The sequence below is a fragment of the Procambarus clarkii genome, chromosome 10 (genome assembly GCF_040958095.1).
Source record: "Procambarus clarkii isolate CNS0578487 chromosome 10, FALCON_Pclarkii_2.0, whole genome shotgun sequence".
Taxonomy (NCBI): domain Eukaryota; kingdom Metazoa; phylum Arthropoda; class Malacostraca; order Decapoda; family Cambaridae; genus Procambarus; species Procambarus clarkii.
This window is the reverse complement of record NC_091159.1, coordinates 48,227,159-48,248,680: the sequence shown is the minus strand read 5'-3', so window position 1 is coordinate 48,248,680 and position 21,522 is coordinate 48,227,159. Positions and strand designations below refer to the sequence as shown.

Sequence of the window (21,522 nt, the reverse complement as noted above, 5' to 3'; positions counted from 1 at the left end):
GACTGCTTTAACGATGCTAACCAGAATATGTACAACATGGTCTTTAGCTCTCAGTGTACAAGGTGTACAAGAGATGTACAGGTGTACAAGAGATGTACAGGAGGTGTACAAGAGGTGTACAGGAGGTGTACAAGAGATGTACAGGAGGTGTACAAGAGATGTACAGGAGGTGTACAAGAGATGTACAGGAGGTGTACAAGAGATGTACAGGTGTACAAGAGATGTACAGGAGGTGTACAAGAGATGTACAGGAGGTGTACAAGAGATGTACAGGTGTACAAGAGATGTACAGGAGGTGTACAAGAGATGTACAGGAGGTGTACAAGAGATGTACAGGAGGTGTACAAGATATGTACAGGTGTACAAGAGGTGTACAAGAGGTGTACAGGAGGTGTACAAGAGGTGTACAGGAGGAGTACAAGAGATGTACAGGAGGTGTACAAGAGATGTACAGGAGGTGTACAAGAGATGTACAGGAGGTGTACAAGAGATGTACAGGAGGTGTACAAGAGATGTACAGGAGGTGTACAAGAGGTGTACAGGAGGTGTACAAGAGATGTACAGGAGGTGTACAAGAGATGTACAGGAGGTGTACAAGAGATGTACAGGAGGAGTACAAGAGATGTACAGGAGGTGTACAAGAGGTGTACAGGAGGTGTACAAGAGATGTACAGGAGGAGTACAAGAGATGTACAGGAGGTGTACAAGAGATGTACAGGTGTACAAGAGATGTACAGGAGGTGTACAAGAGATGTACAGGAGGTGTACAAGAGATGTACAGGTGTACAAGAGATGTACAGGTGTACAAGAGATGTACAGGAGGTGTACAAGAGATGTACAGGAGGTGTACAGGAGGTGTACAGGAGGTGTACAAGAGGTGTACAAGAAACTAGTATTCTATCGTCGGTAACAGGACACCTGTTAGGGTTATCGTGGTCTCGCCCCTTCCTCTATCCCCCTAATACCCAAGGGCTAGGCTGTCCTCGCGGTCACCCCTCCCACTGCTCGCCAGACACAACTATGGTTAACTTTACTGACCAAGTTAAGTGTTCATTATCATTGTGAAGACCACCAAGGTGCACAGTGGTGGCTAAAGTCATCCCTAAGCAACTCGTTTTTCGGTTGAAAGTAGATATACACAGAAAGTATGAAATATTGAAAAGGCGTGTTGCCATGGTAGATGTGTGTGAATATTTGTACCTTATGACTTTATGAGTGAAGTGAGGTTAGTATGAACCTCATAGAGCAGCCTCACCTTGATACTGAGACGACACCTGGTGAGAGGAGCCTCCTCTTCTTGATGAGGAAGCGAGGCTTGGTGTGAGGAGCATTCCTTCATATCCTGTACTGCGACACCCACACCCTCGACCACCACCACCACCCCTTCCTGCCATCATTCCTCCTCCTCTGCTTCCTCCATGCAGCCCTTCCCGCTCTATCCTCGGCCTCCCCCTGTGTCACCACCAGCCACTCCCTATCCCCTCCCACGCTCAGTACCTTAGCCCCGTCAATATCCCGCCCTTTTTCACACACTATCCTAGTCCCCAATCCCATCCACGGGTCCCCAGCTCCATCCACGGCCCTCCCACAAACGTCAGGATCCCCCCTACAACATCCCTCAGTCCCCCTGTCAATAACACAGGGCCCCTCCCCACGCCTAACACCTGCGTATCAAGATACACAAAGACATTTATATACACTATCCCATGATGGCCGCGTACCTGTCCCACTGCGACGAAAAACCAGTTTATCGAAATAAAAACTGAAAGAAAACAAAAAACTCGTATAATCTATATCTCAGAATTAAACAAATCAATTTTGAAACAATGGGTCTCTAAACCATAAAAAAAAAGAAACTTATACATTCCTTAACGTGTCATTTCAGCTCATAAGCAGTAAGAACTCTTTCGGCCGCCGGCGTTCCATCTCACAACACTTCAGTCGAAAGGGAAATCGCTCGAGGAACAATTAGAGGAGGTAAGAAAAAAAAGCGAGATATAACTGAGCGTCGGCAGCTGGCTGCGGTATGTATAGCGTGGTATAGCGGTATCCGGCAGAGCAGCGGCCCGGGCCAAAGTCCGAGAGCTGCGGTTAGTTCCCTGCCGGCCGCTGTGAGGAGTGGGCGTGTGTGTGTCTGCGTTCCTGGAGTCGGCCGCTCTTGCTCCCTCGACCCAACCTTGAAAACTATACTTTCCTATCTGAGAGTTTTATTTTGCTTGAATAAGACGTGTTTAAGGGAGACAAATTTAGCCGTTTGTGTAAAGTGAATTTATTTATTTATTTGGAGAGAAGAATTTTTAAGAGATACGTTATAAAGGCATATAACAAGGCGTAAGATGATGAGATGATAGCCTTAAGTAGACACCCAGGACCTCGAGTGGGCACTAGGACCTCAAGTGGGCACCATCAGGACCTCTAGTGGGCACCAGGACCTCTAGTGGACACCAGGACCTCAACTGGGCACCAGGACCTCAAGTGGGCCCCAGGACCTCTAGTGGGCACCAGGACCTCAAGTGGGCCCCAGGACCTCTAGTGGGCACCAGGACCTCAAGTGGGCCCCAGGACCTCTAGTGGGCACCAGAACCTCTAGTGGGCATCAGGACCTCTAGTGGGCACCAGGACCTCAAGTGGGCCCCAGGACCTCTAGTGGGCACCAGAACCTCTAGTGGGCATCAGGACCTCAACTGGGCACCAAGGTGGCCAGCGCCCACCGTACCCTGAACATGTCGCTGGTATTCACTTGACAGGGAAGTACCTTGGAGACGCCCGAGGAGTGGCGGCCAGCTCCCATAAACGACGTACCTTGTATGGTATAAAGTGAGTGTTTGCATCATTAATTCCCCCAGTTTATTATTGTTTACATTGTCCAGGAATGAATTTGGTTGTCGAATTTTGTTTATATTATATCTATTCTTTGAGGTTATAATGTACATACGATGGTATTTTGAACCAGAGTACTAATAATGGTATTTGCTGGGAGCGTGTTTGCTTACCAGTTTGTACTTGTCACACCAGGTGTGTGTTATTCGCCCTGTGGTGGGTATAGGAGTAGACGACTGCTGACTCCTGGTAGCAGGCGGTGAGCTTTTCTTTCCTATATCTTTAGTTATCGGTTTACAACTTGGTTCCCAATTACTCCTGTGTGAACAGTTTAAGGATTATTGCCCCATGTAGTCGCTCTTCCCTGGCCAGGGCTCGAACCCGGCTGAAATAGCTGGCGAGGTGTGGGGCGAGCATTCTACCGCCGCGCCAAGGGGACCTCACTCATCTCTCGAGTCATCAGACCAGCTCCCGCCTGTACTTTTCTCGTGGCTGTTTTCTGTTATTTAGTAAATATCGGTACTACTTCCATCTCGGTGTTCCCCTTAGGTATCTTGTACATTGTGGACATTATTCCTGTGCTCCTTGGCTTTTATGGGCTATTAAAGAGTCCACTTGTGTGCGTGAGCGCTAAACATTAGTTATCCTGGATTATTGAAAGGGGGTGGGGGGTTGAAGGAGGTGGGGGTGGGGGGGGGGGGTTGATGGGGGAAGCAGCAAAGGTAAAAGGTAGGCTGGTGGACGCGTCCACCTTGACATCGCCCACTCACTTCTGGTCTTAGGAGAACTTTGAGAAAAAGTAGCGTTTGTCGGTATGTCCGTGTGTGTTGGAATATCGGTCTCTGTGTGGGTGTGTTTTTTGTTATATGTGAGGATTGGTAAATGGGCCACGTTTATTGGTTAGTGTTGGCTGTCTTCGATGGTGTAGCTGCGTGGGAGTGTAGGCCTAGACAATTTTGCTGGTAATGTGTGTTGTTGTGTTGAACTATGGCAATTCACACAGCAATAGATCATTAAATCCATACTTGGTTTGTTTCGGTGGCCCACAAAATGTAGCCTAAGCCGCGGATTTGACGAGAATCAAACCTAATCTGTGTTGGAATGTATAAACGGAATAAGTTGATATGTTGATATAGATATGTATATCTGTGTGTTGGAATATCTGTATGCTTGATGGTCTATGTGTATATGTATATATATATGCGTATATACACTTTGATAAGTCAGTATTCTATACTAGCCTAGCCATAAAGATGCTGTCATGTGTTCACACGGACAAATTACATAGATTATAATTACTGTGTAGGTATATGTTAGGTTCATTAGTTTGTTTAATTACATGAGGTTAATTTAGGTGGTTTGGTTAGCTTTGGTCGAGTATTTTTAGATTATAGCACGGGACTACTAATTGTTAACATGATCACGACTGTTTCTCTGGCTTACGGAAATGACAATGCAGTTTATTTTGGTATATTTACTGTATGTGTTGGAACGCGCATTTTTATTCTTATACCGATGTATATGAATATGTGGATGGGATGATACATGTTCTTTATTGGTAGTACTTGTGTTCAATATTGGGAGACAGACACCTGTGTCGGTCGCTTAATGCAATGACTCGGCTCCTTTGTACTTTTGTAATAAGATACATGCTGTTAAAGCCTAGTATTTATAGTACTGTATCTACAGGTATTTACAGTGGAGATACTGTATTTACAGTACTGTATCTACAGGTATTTACAGTGGAGATACTGTATTTACAGTACTGTATCTACAGGTATTTACAGTGGAGATACTGTATTTACAGTACTGTATCTACAGGTATTTACAGTGGAGATACTGTATTTACAGTACTGTATCTACAGGTATTTACAGTGGAGATACTGTATTTACAGTACTGTATCTACAGGTATTTACAGTGGAGATACTGTATTTACAGTACTGTATCTACAGGTATTTACAGTGGAGATACTGTATTTACAGTACTGTATCTACAGGTATTTACAGTGGAGATACTGTATTTACAGTACTGTATCTACAGGTATTTACAGTAGAGATACTGTATTTACAGTAGTGTATCTACAGGTATTTACAGTGGAGATACTGTATTTACAGTAGTGTATCTACAGGTATTTACAGTAGAGATACTGTATTTACAGTACTGTATCTACAGATATTTACAGTGGAGATACTGTATTTACAGTACTGTATCTACAGGTATTTACAGTGGAGATACTGTATTTACAGTACTGTATCTACAGGTATTTACAGTGGAGATACTGTATTTACAGTACTGTATCTACAGGTATTTACAGTGGAGATACTGTATTTACAGTACTGTATCTACAGGTATTTACAGTGGAGATACTGTATTTACAGTACTGTATCTACAGGTATTTACAGTGGAGATACTGTATTTACAGTACTGTATCTACAGGTATTTACAGTGGAGATACTGTATTTACAGTACTGTATCTACAGGTATTTACAGTGGAGATACTGTATTTACAGTACTGTATCTACAGGTATTTACAGTGGAGATACTGTATTTACAGTACTGTATCTACAGGTATTTACAGTGGAGATACTGTATTTACAGTACTGTATCTACAGGTATTTACAGTGGAGATACTGTATTTACAGTACTGTATCTACAGGTATTTACAGTGGAGATACTGTATTTACAGTACTGTATCTACAGGTATTTACAGTGGAGATACTGTATTTACAGTACTGTATCTACAGGTATTTACAGTGGAGATACTGTATTTACAGTACTGTATCTACAGGTATTTACAGTGGAGATACTGTATTTACAGTACTGTATCTACAGGTATTTACAGTGGAGATACTGTATTTACAGTACTGTATCTACAGGTATTTACAGTGGAGATACTGTATTTACAGTACTGTATCTACAGGTATTTACAGTGGAGATACTGTATTTACAGTACAGTATCTACAGGTATTTACAGTGGAGATACTGTATTTACAGTACTGTATCTACAGGTATTTACAGTGGAGATACTGTATTTACAGTACTGTATCTACAGGTATTTACAGTGGAGATACTGTATTTACAGTACTGTATCTACAGGTATTTACAGTGGAGATACTGTATTTACAGTACTGTATCTACAGGTATTTACAGTGGAGATACTGTATTTACAGTACTGTATCTACAGGTATTTACAGTGGAGATACTGTATTTACAGTACTGTATCTACAGGTATTTACAGTGGAGATACTGTATTTACAGTACTGTATCTACAGGTATTTACAGTGGAGATACTGTATTTACAGTACTGTATCTACAGGTATTTACAGTGGAGATACTGTATTTACAGTACTGTATCTACAGGTATTTACAGTGGAGATACTGTATTTACAGTTCTGTATCTACAGGTATTTACAGTGGAGATACTGTATTTACAGTACTGTATCTACAGGTATTTACAGTGGAGATACTGTATTTACAGTACTGTATCTACAGGTATTTACAGTGGAGATACTGTATTTACAGTACTGTATCTACAGGTATTTACAGTGGAGATACTGTATTTACAGTACTGTATCTACAGGTATTTACAGTGGAGATACTGTATTTACAGTACTGTATCTACAGGTATTTACAGTGGAGATACTGTATTTACAGTACTGTATCTACAGGTATTTACAGTGGAGATACTGTATTTACAGTACTGTATCTACAGGTATTTACAGTGGAGATACTGTATTTACAGTACTGTATCTACAGGTATTTACAGTGGAGATACTGTATTTACAGTACTGTATCTACAGGTATTTACAGTGGAGATACTGTATTTACAGTACTGTATCTACAGGTATTTACAGTAGAGATACTGTATTTACAGTACTGTATCTACAGGTATTTACAGTAGAGATACTGTATTTACAGTACTGTATCTACAGGTATTTACAGTAGAGATACTGTATTTACAGTACTGTATCTACAGGTATTTACAGTGGAGATACTGCATTTACAGTACTGTATCTACAGGTATTTACAGTGGAGATACTGCATTTACAGTACTGTATCTACAGGTATTTACAGTGGAGATACTGCATTTACAGTACTGTATCTACAGGTATTTACAGTGGAGATACTGCATTTACAGTACTGTATCTACAGGTATTTACAGTAGAGATACTGCATTTACAGTACTGTATCTACAGGTATTTACAGTGGAGATACTGCATTTACAGTACTGTATCTACAGGTATTTACAGTAGAGATACTGTATTTACAGTACTGTATCTACAGGTATTTACAGTAGAGATACTGTATTTACAGTACTGTATCTACAGGTATTTACAGTAGAGATACTGTATTTACAGTACTGTATCTACAGGTATTTACATTGGAGATACTGTATTTACAGTACTGTATCTACAGGTATTTACAGTAGAGATACTGTATTTACAGTACTGTATCTACAGGTATTTACAGTAGAGATACCAGGCCGATGTTATTTTACCCTCAAATTCAGTCTACTGCCTCCCACTCCTGACACTTGGGAGATGCTTCCATACCTCCCTTATTCCACCCCATGTCCTGTCCCTCTGTTGATTGCTCAACTCTCTATAACTTGATCGATATACTGAAGGATCTTGTACGTCTGGATCATGTCCCCTCAAGAGTTTTCTTCAAACTAAAGATTTAACTACATTCATCTTTTAACATGTATTTTCTCGATTTTGTGTTCTTGACCAAACCACACAGAAAATTAATTCTGATTTTTATGTTCTTGTTTTTTTGTTTGTTTTTGTTCATGTTTTATGTGCTTGTTTAGGTCGTAGTTCTATGCCTGCGCCTCATACTCGAGCCTTGGTCTTTCGTACGTGGTTTGCATCATTTCGAGTGTTTTTTCGATTTTGGGAGATTATCGTGATAGTCTCTAATTTGTCACGTGATAGTGATTTGATTCTAGTTATATTCAAATAGGAGCCGGTCGGCCGAGCGGACAGCACACTGGACTTGTGATCCTGAGGTCCTGGGTTCGATCCCGGGCGCCGGCGAGAAACAATGGGCAGAGTTTCTTTCACCCTATGCCCCTGTTACCTAGCAGTAAAATAGGTACCTGAGTGTTAGTCAGCTGTCACGGGCTGCTTCCTGGGGGTGGAGGCCTGGTCGAGGACTGGGCCGCAGGGACACTAAAGCCCCGAAATCATCTCAAGATAACCAAGAAGATATTCGATGATAGACTGGGTGTTATGTCTACTCCCAGGAACTTTGCATGACTCAGGTAGTAGGTTGAGTGTAGCGATATATTGTATTGGTATATTTGAGTGTTTCTTGGTATATCTGTGTAGGGCTCTGTGGCTGTGGCTGGCTTTAGAAGGAACCTCCACAAACGTAAAGTTCCCCCTTGATGTTAAAGCTACAAAACGCGTAAATGATAAATCATAATTATATATAAAGTCTTTATGCCACATTATATCGTACAGACATTAGCAACATTTATGACAAAGAGGCCTTGTTGGACTCCGCCATGGGCCATCATAATGTTGTTCACACATAGAAATCATATTACCATGATATATATGGTGAGAAAATACATTAGGGCTATGAGGCGGACGCGAACTTAAGACCCCGCCATTGCCAGTCGCGTACTCTGCCACTAGACCACCGAAACTTATAAAAAGTCATTTAACCGGATTTCTACTGAAATCACAGGAAGTCTGGCAGTCCCTACTGAAGCCAGTCCAAGTGTTTATGTGTGACCCACAAGAACTAGTGGAAGGGTACGGTGGTACTTTGCCCATCTAGTAGAAATCCGGTTGTATGACTTACAAGTAAACGATGGTCTAGTGGTAGATTATGCGACTGGCAATGGCAACCTGTCCTCTTAAAAAGAACGTCACTTTTGGCCGTTTGCCCGTATGGCCGAATATGGACGTAATTTGAAAATGAAACAAAATTAATATAAATTTGGGATTTTTTTTTCAACAACAGTAAGTTAAGGGTCCTCTGATAGGTTAGGTGGGCAGGAAATTCTCATAAAGTTTCAAAACGGTATGAAAAACGTTAATGGAAAGTATCCTTTTCTAACCTGTCCGAGTAAGCCGGACGACTCAAACAGAAAACGGAACAGTACGTCACTTTTGTGAGTTGATTTCATTTCAAATTACGTCCAAATTTGGCCATAGTGAGCATACGAGCCAAAAGTGACGTTATTTTTAAGAGGACGGGTTGATGGCGGGGTCGTAGGTTCGCCCGGCGTACCCCTAGAAGGGTTAATCGAGAAGCCTAATAGCGAAATGAATGTTGATTATCAGGGGAAACTAATGTGCCTCGCAGCAAATAAACGCACAGACTTGTAGATGATCGGGGAGCCCCAGGAGCCCCTCAGGGTGACGAACACCGGCCCCGCCCCCCACACACAGAACACTGGGCAGCAAAACCAAAAACTCGGCCCCACCTTAAACGCAAAAGTCATTCAGTGCCCTCCGGCAGAGCGGAAGCCGGCCGCTCACCACGGCTGAGGGCACACCAAGACCCACCAACCCCCGGCACCTCTCGGCATAGCGGCACCGGACACCGTCACCCCGCCGGGAGAACCAGCCAGAAAACGTTCAAATCTATCAACAATCCCGTGACCTGGGGCGATAAGTGCGCCAGGCGGAGCCGGTCGCACTTAGGGAGCCGGTCGGCCGAGCGGACAGCACCCGGGATTTGTGATCCTGAGGTCCTGGGTTCGATCCCAGGCGCCGGCGAGAAACAATGGGCAGAGTTTTTTCGCCCTATGCCCCTGTTACCTAGCAGTAAAATAGGTACCTGGGTGTTAGTCAGCTGTCACGGGCTGCTTCCTGGGGGTGGAGGCCTGGTCGAGGACCGGGCCGCGGGGACACTAAAAACCCCGAATTCATCTCAAGATAACCTCAAGAAGGCGTCGTAATAATCCGGACTGCTGAATAGGAATACCAAACGGCAGTATCGAATACAAAATCGCGAAACAGAACGCGATCCGGCGGCTCCCAAGCGGCGGAGGTATCCAGACTTCTGATCGTCGATAAGGTTGAACCAGGACTCCATCATAATAGTGGGTCGGCGAGTAAGTGTGAGCTCAGTCACTCTTGAGTATCCACCATTCTATATGAAAATAACTGATCAGTTCTGGAGGTTGCAGGCATACGAAGATTAATTCCTGGACTGCCTTGTGGTAGTAACCATCCAGCTTCCAGAGGACCGTACTGGTCTATGTTGCTGGGACCGCTTCGGCCACTCGAAGCTCTCTTCGAAGCTCACTGGCCACCCCTCCGCTCTCTTTCTCAAGCGTGACTTTCCGAGTCACTGTGAGCAAGTCTTTGAACCACCTAACAACTTAAATATGGTCTTAGACCACCCCGTCCTCCCCGGGAAAGCCTTCAGGTTCCCGGGACAGCCCTCCCGGGTCACTGTGAGGTGGTGTATTTCTGCTGAGAGAATGTCTCTCTGTCCTTCCAAGGCTGGAGCTCAGACGTATGGGGGTAGCCTTTCTCAACTTTCTAGGGTACAGGATGGACATAGACTGGTCAGCTCGCCTCAAGTGTCTAGCCTCCAACCTTGGACAGACACAGAGACAAACAGCCTATGGCCAAGAATAGAATACATGACGTTCTACCCATAAATCTGAAAATACAGGAACTGACGATGTATTGGTCGGTTGTATGTCCTTGTATCGTAGCGTCCTTGGGTCGGGTCCTAGGAGGCAGGGAAGGGAGAGACCGGAAACTAACCGGAGAAAGCGCCAAGCCAGTATGACCTGAGGACAGGTCAAGAGCTGGGATGTGAGCACGGAGGCTAGGAACGGCGCCCTCAACGCTTTGAATCATCGAGGATCGAACGCCGACCCTGCAAGAAGCGAATCCGTCGCTGTAGGAAGAAGAGGACGGGGTGATTGGGGGAGAAGGGCGGGGAGTGAGGGGGGCGTGGGTGGAGGGGAGGGGAGGGGAGGGAGAATGTAGAGAAAATACTATCAGGAGGGAGCTTCGCCACGGTCACTTGGCCAGTTTTCCCCTTGTTAACAGCTCTCCCCTATCTCCAGGGTCCCCCCCTGATCCCATGGGGTGGGGGGACCTGGAGGATCCGCCCATCTCCCCCCCCATCTCTCCCCCCCTCAATGGGTATTCGAGAGGGTCGGGGCGCATCTCGAATACCTTCCAATACTACTACACACCTTAAAGAAAACTAGCATGCACAAACTACAAGCAGTGCAACATAAAGCACTAGGAAGAACAGCAAAACACCGTCCACCATATGATCAGACAGTCCTCTATAAACTCCTGAACGTACAACCACTAAACATCAGTCTACAACAAGAAGCCACAAGGGTCTGGAACACGATTGAAAATTGAGAAGCCCGAGTGCTAGAAAGGTTATTGCAAGATGAGACGTTCCACTCCCACAGCTGGTGGCCCAAGATGATATGTCCCACTCCTACAGCTGGTGGCCCAAGATGAGACGCCCCACTCCCACAGCTGGTGGCCCAAGATGAGACGCCCCACTCCCACAGCTGGTGGTCCAAGATGAGACGCCCCACTCCCACAGCTGGTGGTCCAAGATGAGACGTCCCACTCCTACAGCTGGTGGCCCAAGATGAGACGTCCCACTCCCACAGCTGGTGGCCCAAGATGAGACGTCCCACTCCCACAGCTGGTGGCCCAAGATGAGACGTCCCACTCCCACAGCTGGTGGCCCAAGATGAGACGTCCCACTCCCACAGCTGGTGGCCCAAGATGAGACGTCCCACTCCCACAGCTGGTGGTCCAAGAGGTTGGATCTACTCGAGGGCAATCAAGCCCCACAATATGTAATTGAAAGATGAATAAAGACTAGAAAACCTCATACCAGAAAGAGATCAAAACACATACACACACATGTGAGTGTGAATGGGTCTGTGCTCCTCCCTATTCTTCTTTTGATATTAATATAACATTATATTGATGTACATGTGAAGAACCACACACACACACACACACACACACACACACACACACACACACACACACACACACACACACACACACACACACACACACACACACACACACACACACACAACTCCCTGACAAGAGAGAGCAAGCTCGGCTTAGCTGCCAAACACACAAGCACCGTGTCAGCAAGGCGGACAGCCCGCCTATCATAACTCTGTATTCCACATTGTTGAACTTCTTCGCCCGAACCTGTCCATCTTATTGACTAAAACAAAAGACATCTGAGAAAATATGGAGGACGATAGGATCGAACTCTCATCCCTGGACTTTCCAGTCTGCCTATTGAATCATCATCAGGTGAGTGGAAACGTTGCCCAACTGTTTCTGTCCTGTCACAGGAACTGAACCCGGCAACTTTCGACTGTGGCCTGGCTACGCCGACCATTGCACCAATGGAACTTACATAGAAAGACTAACCGAACGAAACTTGTTTTCTACGAAAACAAAAATAGGCCTAGCTTACAGGTTGACCTAAGCTTCAGCTGTAAGATACTGAAGAAATTCAAGGAAATTCAGTACGCCTAAACAACAGGAACTATTAATAATGAAATGAAATTTCTAATAAAAATGCTGATGGGTTATCCCCAGAGTAACGTAAGTAGACATGTGGCGATAAATTGGTCTGTGACCATTGTAAATGGTAATTAAGAAGGATTATAGCATGTAGGATAGCTAGGTCTGCATTTTGAGACTTATTGTCAAATTAAAATCAGATATTTAGAACGCATTACTGAATGCAGGCGATGAGTCACAATAACGGGGCTGAAGTATGTTGACCAGACCACACACTAGAAAGTGAAGGGACGACGACGTTTCGGTCCGTCCTGGATCATTCTCAAGTCGATTACATTACTGAATGTTGTGGCGGTAGAGTAGTAGAGGTAGATATTGTAGTACTGGTGGTAGAACAACGGCTGTAGTTGTAGAAATAGTAAAATAAAATACGATTCTGTATGCCCCCTTCTTGTAAAATTTACAAGCCCTTTTCACCCTGGTTGGTGCTACTTTAAGAATACTTACTACCCGCCAGTTAACTAAAGGGAACGGAAAGTGGCCAGAGAGCCTTCTGCTGTTCTCTATCTCGCTAAATATATATATATATATATATATATATATATATATATATATATATATATATATATATATATATATATATATATATATATATATATATGTCGTACCTAATAGCCAGAACGCACTTCTCAGCCTACTATGCAAGGCCCGATTTGCCTAATAAGCCAAGTTTTCATGAATTAATGTTTTTTCGACTACCTAACCTACCTAACCTAACCTAACCTACCTTTTTCGGCAACCTAACCCAACCTAACCTATAATGATAGGTTAGGTTAGGTTAGGTAGGGTTGGTTAGGTTTGGTCATATATATACGTTAATTTTAACTCCAAAAAAAAAAATTGATCTCATATATAATGAAATGGGTAGCTTTATCATTTCATAAGAAAAAAAAATAGAGAAAATATATTAATTCAGGAAAACTTGGCTTATTAGGCAAATCGGGCCTTGCATAGTAGGCTGAGAAGTGCGTTCTGGCTACTAGGTACGACATATATATATATATATATATATATATATATATATATATATATATATATATATATATATATATATATGTCGTACCTAGTAGCCAGAACGCACTTAACCTAACCAACCCTACCTAACCTAACCTAACCTATCTTTATAGGTTAGGTTAGGTTAGGTAGCAGAAAAAGTTAGGTTAGGTTAGGTTAGGTAGTCGAAAAACAATTAATTCATGAAAACTTGGCTTATTAGGCAAATCGGGCCATGCATAGTAGGCTGAGAAGTGTGTTCTGGCTACTAGGTACGACATATATATATATATATATATATATATATATATATATATATATATATATATATATATATATATATATATATATATATATATATATATATATATATATATAAAGGGAAGGGGGTGGTAGGAGAAAAGCACACAGAAACTGTATTGGAGGGAACCTACATTCCCTCCAATGCGTTATGTGTGGTTTCCTCCGAGGCTATGGGTCCCCCTTCTTCCAGCCAGAGGTGGTACTCCCTTCCCTATATATATATATATATATATATATATATATATATATATATATATATATATATATATATATATATATATATATATATATGCAAAATAACCACATGTGAAAAATAGAAAATGCTTAACGCGTTTTCGGTTAATTCGCCTTCATCAGAGCAAAGTAGAATGACAAAGTAGAATGACTTTGCTCTGATGAAGGCGAATTAGCCGAAAACGCGTTAAGCATTTTCTATTTTTCACATGTGGTTATTCTGCATGCTTGGATCAGTGTTTTTGTGATCATTGCTGCATATATATATATATATATATATATATATATATATATATATATATATATATATATATATATATATATATATATATATATATATATATATATATACACGCAAGATTACACAATTAGTATTGTTTCTTGTCTTGTAGTAGAACATTAGCTTCTGTTATTCCAACCTTTCACATGTCCATGAGCTCCTGTCTTCATGGTGTCACGGTCGTGTAGATCACAAACCCTGGAAGAGTCACGTCCGTCACCTCCCCGAGGCTGTGATGGTCTCCCCTCCAGCTCGCCTCCAGTTATTCCATTTTCTTTTCTTTTTATTGTTTTAACGTCGTAACTGTTAATTCGTTGTAATATTTTTTGGATATTATTATGCAACTTTGTGATTAATAATTATTGCATTTCTTTTTTTTCATTATTTTCGCATTCATTTTTAATTGTCTTTAATTTGGCATTCTCCAGTAATATTTATTTGGCATTGTGATGCTTATAGTTATGAACGTTTTTTGGTGTAATTTTTGTTGTAACTTTACTGCCAAGTTTTAAAATATTTTCTTGCAGCATTTCTCATTTAACAATATAATTTCAGTAATTGTTTTTTTTGGCATTCTTTCTGTAGTTATTATTTCCCCGATTTTTGTGGTCAGATTTAGCAAGCATAGGTTAGGCTCAGCTGTTAAAAATATGAGAAAAGTATTGTTAAATAACTACAATTTTGTAATACACAGAAATCACAATTGCGTGATGCATCAAATGAATAAATCAAAATCCAAAATTGACCATGTCGTAGCTCAGTCGAGTCTTACAACCCGTCCTCTTAAAAATAACGTCAGTTTTGGCTGGTATGCGCGGCGCTATGGCCAAATTTGGACGTAATTTGAAATGAAATCGACTCACAAAAGTGACGTACTGTTCCGTTTTCTGTTTGAGTCGTCCGGCTTACTCGCACAGGTTAGAAGAGGAAACTTTCCATTAACGTTTTTCATACCGTTTTGAAACATTATGAGAATTTCCTGCCCACCTAACCTATCAGAGGACCCTTAACTTACTGTTGTTGAAAAAAAATTCCAAATTTATATTCATTTTCAAATTACGTCCATATTCGGCCATACGGGCAAACGGCCAAAAACGACGTTCTTTTTAAGAGGACAGGTTGATCTGCGTCTGGGATGCTCTCAGATGCAGGTTCGAATCCTCGTCACGGCCCTTGTGGATTTGTACAATTTTGTACTTATTTATATGTTTTTGTACTTAATAAAATGAGGACAGGTTGTTAAACCGAACTTTTTAGCGGCTACAAAGGTCTGAGGTGGAGCCCTGAGGGGGGCCACGGAGGCTTTGTTGTTGTTTAAGATTCAGCTATTATGAACCAAAGTTGCAAGTAGCACGGGCTATGGTGAGCCCGTAGTGGACTTACCTGGCACAGGAGAGGGGCTGGAACTTTGCTGAGCTTGAGAGTGCTGCCAGGAGAAGCGGGTCCCCCGGCCCCCCACCCCACTGGGTCAGCGCGGCCGACGACCTCTACCATGATAATAATAGTACCTGTACCTGTGTGTGTGAGACCAAAATAATGTGAACTTAAGGAGTTGCAGGACCGAGTTTGAGCTCCCGGTTACCGACCTTTGCACCTGATTGTCATCTAATGCAAAGAGTCCCAACCCCTTAATTTCTTGTCTTATCCCTTAAAACTATGGAGTGAGGAAGGTCCTGTTCCCTGTCGGGCCACTCAGGCGGTGGGGAGGAGCAGGTCGGGTCAAGCAAGCGGAGAAGTGAAAGTGTCCACAGCTCGTCCCTGTCAGCGGCCTCTGCTGTTGACGTCTCTGGAGAGAAGCAGAGGTCTCTGAGGCTTGAGTTAAGCAGGACGGCGGGTCAGCAGGAGAGGGAGAGAGGGAGGATGATATAATCTCACAAGAACTCGTTTTCTGGAGGGGGGAAGAGGTCAGCAAGGCGACCCACAGTGAGGGTAACAAGGTCACCGATACGGTCCATGTCCTCACAAGGAGGAGGAAGAGGAGGTTGGAGAAAACTGCGCAAGAAGATGGAAGTTGAAAGAGAGGTTGAAGACGAGAGTCTTCAACCTTTCTTTCAACGGGACAACGGGACTGAGGCTTCAACCTCTCAGCCCGTTGAAGTCTAGCTGCTAAGACACTCCCTGGTCGTGCTGGCGCTCTGCAGCACCGGCGTGGCAAGGATCCCGGGGTAAGCAACGACCCGCAGACTGACGTAGCGGTCTCCAAGGAGGAGGAGGAGGAGAGCCGGTGAGAAAGCATTAAAATGTTAACACGATTATTCGAACGTGTTTTTCAGGTGGATATTCCGGCCGGAGCTGCTCGACGAGGCCGTCACGCGCGCGCTGGGATGGGGGCGCGGGAGGGGTGTTTCTGGGAGGGGGAGACTGACCTAAAAGAGGGGAAGGCCGGATGGAAAAGGGCGGCACAGAGAGGGGGAACCGGGCGGAAGAGGGCAACAGGAGATGGGGTGTAAGGAAGTGCATATGTATGTAAATAATAACTTGTATAAATTAACCCGAATATTTGGGGAAAATTACACATTACGAGAGAAGGTACGATATCTAGAGGCAGGTAACACCAGAGCCAGGCAACACTAGAGCCAGGCAACACTAGAGCCAGGCAACACTAGAGCCAAATGTGACCTGCAGTTTTGACATCAACAATAACTATCTTGACCCTTCAGGTCAGATTACCACTGACCTGGCTGACATGGAGGCTGTGTGTAGAACTGGACACATCCCTCAGTGATAGCCCATTGGCTGGGGTTCTTATCCAATCACAGTTGGATAAGGGGGGAGCCGGTTGGCCGAGCGGACAGCACGCTGGACTTGTGATCCTGTGGTCCTGGGTTCGATCCCAGGCGCCGGCGAGAAACAATGGGCAGAGTTTCTTTCACCCTATGCCCCTGTTACCTAGCAGTAAAATAGGTACTTGGGTGTTAGTGAGCTGTCACGGGCTGCTTCCTGGGGGTGGAGGCCTGGTCGAGGACCGGGCCGCGGGGGACACTAAAGCCCCGAAATCATCTCAAGAAAGTTAGCCAGCACTGAGAGTTTTCTATTGAATATATAATATTAATTTAGGCTGTATGTTACATGTAGAAAACACAGTTTTTGAATGTATGTTTAACTTGCTGACTGGCTCCTGGTGGTCGGCCCCAGCTTGGGCGAGCACAACTTCAGGTGTTGACATTGGGGGAGAGGTTGTCTATGCTCTATAGGACTGATGTACAGCACCAGACACAGCACACTGTTCTGGCCAGGCCGGCTGGTGGAGGCTGGTTGTGGCCAGCTGGTGGAGGCTGGTTGTGGCCAGGCCGGCTGGTGGAGGCTGGTTGTGGCCAGGCCGGCTGGTGGAGGCTGGTTGTGGCCAGGCCAGCTGGTGGAGGCTGGTTGTGGCCAGGCCGGCTGGTGGAGGCTGGTTGTGGCCAGGCCAGCTGGTGGTGGCTGGTTGTGGCCAGGCCGGCTGGTGGAGGCTGGTTGTGGCCAGGCCAGCTGGTGGTGGCTGGTTGTGGCCAGGCCGGCTGGTGGAGGCTGGTTGTGGCCAGACCGGCTGGTGGAGGCTGGTTGTGGCCAGGCCGGCTGGTGGAGGCTGGTTGTGGCCAGGCCGGCTGGTGGAGGCTGGTTGTGGCCAGCTGGTTGTGGCCAGGCCGGCTAGTGGAGGCTGGTTGTGGCCAAGCCGGCTGGTGGAGGCTGGTTGTGGCCAGACCGGCTGGTGGAGGCTGGTTGTGGCCAGGCCGGCTGGTGGTGGCTGGTTGTGGCCAGGCCGGCTAGTGGAGGCTGGTTGTGGCCAGGCCGGCTGGTGGAGGCTGGTTGTGGCCAGACCGGCTGGTGGAGGCTGGTTGTGGCCAGGCCGGCTGGTGGAGGCTGGTTGTGGCCAGGCCGGCTGGTGGAGGCTGGTTGTGGCCAGGCCGGCTGGTGGAGGCTGGTTGTGGCCAGGCCGGCTGGTGGAGGCTGGTTGTGGCCAGCTGGTGGTGGCTGGTTGTGGCCAGGCCGGCTAGTGGAGGCTGGTTGTGGCCAGGCCGGCTGGTGGAGGCTGGTTGTGGCCAGACCGGCTGGTGGAGGCTGGTTGTGGCCAGGCCGGCTGGTGGTGGCTGGTTGTGGCCAGGCCGGCTAGTGGAGGCTGCTTGTGGCCAGGCCGGCTGGTGGAGGCTGGTTGTGGCCAGACCGGCTGGTGGAGGCTGGTTGTGGCCAGGCCGGCTGGTGGAGGCTGGTTGTGGCCAGGCCGGCTGGTGGAGGCTGGTTGTGGCCAGGCCAGCTGGTGGTGGCTGGTTGTGGCCAGGCCGGCTAGTGGAGGCTGGTTGTGGCCAGGCCGGCTGGTGGTGGCTGGTTGTGGCCAGGCCGGCTAGTGGAGGCTGGTTGTGGCCAGGCCAGCTGGTGGAGGCTGGTTGTGGCCAGGCCGGCTGGTGGAGGCTGGTTGTGGCCAGGCCGGCTGGTGGAGGCTGGTTGTGGCCAGGCCGGCTGGTGGTGGCTGGTTGTGGCCAGGCCGGCTCATGGAGGCTGGTTGTGGCCAGGCCGGCTGTTTACTGCGTGGTGGGACATACATAACTCTCTAAGTCTCCCAACTTGTTTGTTCAGGACCCTGAGTATATATTTACTCTATCTTAAACCCGCACCGACGGTATAACACTGTTCTCTGATATAATAGTCATATTTGACAACCTTGACTGATTTGGTCGTGTTGTGGTTGACAGGCCTTGTGTTGCTCAGTTTCCCTTCACTGTTACAATTGTTGGTTGTCATTGTCAACACACCTCAATCGCCTTCTGTGGTCGAGTACTCGGAAGCCCTCCGACTAGGGAGGCTTGGTCGGAGAGCGGGCCGCGGGACCGTTGATCCCCGGAAGCTACACCAGGCAGGAAGAACAGCTGTTGAACCGTCTCTGTGTAGACCAGACGTGAATATATGTATTGTAAAACTCTTGAGTTACCTGTGGTTAAATGCTGGGTAACTCACTATGTATTTTGCAGCTCTCTAACCCTGTCTATGTAGGGCATGTATATGTATGTATGTATGTATGTATGTATGTATGTATGTATGTATGTATGTATGTATGTATGTATGTATGTATGTGTGTACGTTCGTTAAAACACACACAATAAATCTCAAACTTCCTTCAAACATTCTCTCTCTCTCTCTCTCTCTCTCTCTCTCTCTCTCTCTCTCTCTCTCTCTCTCTCTCTCTCTCTCTCTCTCTCTCTCTCTCTCTCTCTCTCTCCTCTCTCTCTCTCTCTCTCTCTCTCTCTCTCTCTCTCTCTCTCTCTCTCTCTCTCTCTCTCTCTCTCTCTCTCTCTCTCTCTCTCTCTCTCTCTCTCTCTCTCTCTCTCTTTCTCCTCTCTCTCTCTCTCTCTCTCTCTCTCTCTCTCTCTCTCTCTCTCTCTCTCTCTCTCTCTCTCTCTCTCTCTCTCTCTCTCTCTCTCTCTCTCTCTCTCTTCTCCTCTCTCTCTCTCCTCTCTCTCTCTCTCTCCTCTCTCTCTCTCTCTCTCCTCTCTCTCTCTCTCTCTCTCTCTCTCTCTCTCTCTCTCTCTCTCTCTCTCTCTCTCTCTCTCTCTCTCTCTCTCTCTCTCTCTCTCTGTCTAACTCTCTTTCTCTCTGTCCATCTGTCTCTCTCTCTCTCTCTCTCTCTCTCTCTCTCTCTCTCTCTCTCTCTCTCTCTCTCTCTCTCTCTCTCTCTCTCTCTCTCTCTCTCTCTCCCCCCCCCCCTTCCCCCCCTCCCTCTCTCCTTATCTCACATCACCTCACAAAAACAGTACCTGACTCCTCGTAATTCTCGACCAATCACTCTGACGTCAGTAGTTGGTCAACTCCAGTAAACAACAATTGGCGGCCACACACTGTAGCACTGAGTCACCCTCTCTAGTCCACGGACTCGCAACATGTCCATAACCAGAACGATGTAGGAGGTCCTTAACCTTTCACAAATGATCTTGATTAGAAATAGCCTAAGCTACTCTATCCCTTTGAGATCTATTTCTTGTCTCAATAAACATACTTGAACTTGATCTTGATTACTTTCAAAACATTTTGAGCATGATAGGTCAAGAAAGCCTATTTAATTTTAAGTTTCATCAGATGGTCTTTCGAGTTTGGATCTGAGAAAATCATTCTCAGTAACGACCAGAAGTCATCAAGCATTTACACTTCCATTTATCAAACCAGTAAATCTTTCAACAATGGTGGCTGCCCCGTCCTCATAAACTACTTAATGTAAACAACCCCCCCCCCATAATTGTTGAAAGATGTACAGATTTCGCAGGAGCACACGTAAGTGCCAGATGTATCCAGGCCGTGTGTCAGCAGTAGTGTGTGTGTGTCCAGGGTGGGTGTTGCCAGCAGGCTCCGTCACCCTGCTGGTATTGGCAAACTCTCTGTTTACCATTAAACAACAAAGGTGGTAAGCAAGACAGAAATTGTTAATACGAGGTCTGTTTAAAAGGGTTCAAATGTTTACAGTTTTGAGAGAATCAGGAGGTGAAGTGAATACAGGTGTTTATGATCAGTAAAGGAGGTGAACCTTTTGTATTATCTGACGGTACACACACACACACACACACACACACACACACACACACACACACACACACACACACACACACACACACACACACACACACACACACACACACACACAATAGAATTTATATATATATATTTTATATATAGTATAGATATTTTTATATATATATATATATATAGTATAGATATTTATATATATATATATATATATATATATATATATATATATATATATATATATATATATATATATATATATATATATATATATATAGAATCGTTTCTCTCAATGTTTGCCGATGATTCAAAAATTATGAGGAGGATCGAAACTGAGGATGATAGTAGGAAGCTAGAAGATGACCTAGACAGACTGAGTGAATGGTCCAACAAATGGCTGTTGAAGTTCAACCCGAGTAAATGCAAAGTAATGAAACTAGGCAGTGGAAACAGGAGGCCAGACACAGGATACAGAATAGGAGATGAAGTACTTAATGAAACAGACAGAGAGAAAGATCTAGGAGTTGATATCACACCAAACCTGTCTCCTGAAGCCCACATAAAGAGAATAACGTCTGCGGCATATGCGAGGCTGGCTAACATCAGAACGGCGTTCAGGAACCTGTGTAAGGAATCATTCAGAATCTTGTACACCACATATGTAAGACCAATCCTGGAGTATGCGGCCCCAGCATGGAGCCCGTACCTTGTCAAGCACAAGACGAAGCTGGAAAAAGTCCAATGGTATAGCACTAGACTAGTCCCAGAACTAAGAGGCATGAGTTACGAGGAAAGGCTGCGAGAAATTCACCTTACGACACTGGAAGCCAGAAGAG

At 45.1% G+C, this 21,522-nt stretch overlaps 1 protein-coding gene across 2 annotated transcripts in view; it reads left to right on the top strand.

Moving 5' to 3' along the window:
* Window positions 1–1,976: 1,976 nt before the first annotated feature.
* LOC123774322 (leucine-rich repeat and fibronectin type-III domain-containing protein hattifattener) overlaps window positions 1,977–21,522 on the top strand; it is a 98,242-nt gene continuing 78,696 nt past the window's right edge. Inside the window, exon 1 of one of the 2 annotated variants that reach the window (XM_069322032.1) lies at window positions 1,977–2,817. The gene's annotated coding sequence lies outside the window, so the exon portion shown is untranslated. The remainder of the gene's footprint in view (window positions 2,818–21,522) is intronic. The other variant, XM_069322031.1, reaches the window with a different exon arrangement.